The sequence below is a fragment of the Papaver somniferum genome, chromosome 6 (genome assembly GCF_003573695.1).
Source record: "Papaver somniferum cultivar HN1 chromosome 6, ASM357369v1, whole genome shotgun sequence".
Taxonomy (NCBI): domain Eukaryota; kingdom Viridiplantae; phylum Streptophyta; class Magnoliopsida; order Ranunculales; family Papaveraceae; genus Papaver; species Papaver somniferum.
In genome coordinates, this window is record NC_039363.1 from 61,757,485 (window position 1) to 61,758,799 (window position 1,315).

At 36.9% G+C, this 1,315-nt stretch overlaps 1 non-coding gene across 1 annotated transcript; it reads left to right on the forward strand.

Annotated features, from left to right (window-relative positions):
- Positions 1-772: 772 nt before the first annotated feature.
- Positions 773-876, forward strand: LOC113292211. Its single transcript, XR_003331715.1, has one exon. It is a non-coding gene; the product is annotated as a small nucleolar RNA R71 (small nucleolar RNA).
- Positions 877-1,315: the final 439 nt, after the last annotated feature.

Here is a 1,315-nt window from a genome sequence, read left to right on the forward strand (position 1 = left end):
GCAAATAGTCCAAAGGACTTGGGAAGCATACAGTTCCAATCCTAGATTAGGAATTTTCAGAAAAATCGGTTTGACAATATGGGTACAAACCAAATCTAGGTTGGGTGGAAGGCCATCAGATTGTGACTTAGGTAGAAGAATAGGCATATCATTATCAATCAAATCAAAATCTCCTAACTCATCTACACATGTCACATCATGCTCACAATCATCAATCAAATTGGCAAGATCACAATCAGAATCATCAACATCATCAACAGATTTATTCTCGTGTATCGGCTCATCAGGGGAAACATCACATGGAATACTAGAAGACATATCATGCATTAAGGTCGGGGCAGAGACGCCTAATGTATTTGAACCCAAAGGTTCCATAACATTTTCAGTATATACATGTTCTTCTAACATAACATCATCATCATCATCATCATCATCATCATAGTAATATGCATACTTGTCCCTATTAGCAGTTGTGGTGTCATTAGTCAACTCATGTTCCTCTAGATTAGGTTCATATTCAATATCATACACATGAGAAGGACTAGACATGCTATTTCCAAAGTTCAATTCATTACCACCAATATCATGTGACAGTGTCTCAGTTTCCCTAATGGACTCCCAGTGACGGGTTTTCTCTGCAATCTCAGCTAAAAATTTCCATGCATCATCCACAGTTTTATCAAGAAATTCACCATTACACATACACTCAACCATGGCTCGAGATTTAAAGTCTAGTCCCTCATAGAGGATAGCGACAAGTCTCCACTTCTCAAATCCATGGTGTGGACATTCGCTCAACAAATCATTAAAACGTTCAAAATAGTCAAAAACAGTTTCCTCATCCAACTGGACAAAACAATTGATATTTTGACGAATAGCGATGGTCCTATGATGTGGAAAGAATTTTTTGAAAAATAGATCTGTGAGTTGGTCCCAAGTGTTGATTGATTGTGGTCTCAAACCGTAAAACCATGTTTTGGCCCTTTCCTTTAGAGAAAATGTAAACAAACGCAATTTCAAAGAGTCTTCGGACATATGATCAGGTTGCATAGTCCGACAAATTTGTTCAAACTCTCTTACATGAGTATAGGGGTTCTCAGAATCGAACCCTCGAAATATAGGAAGTATTCGTATCATGCTTGCATTTATTTTAAAAGGGTTATTTGTTTGAGGTAAAAAAATACATGATAATGGAATTTTTATTGTCGGATACATGTATTCATGGAGAGCACGAGGTTGGCCCATATTGTAAAGACACAAAGCCCACTATTTGGTTTTAAAGGGTTTGGATTTTTGGGAAAAATATTTGGTTTTA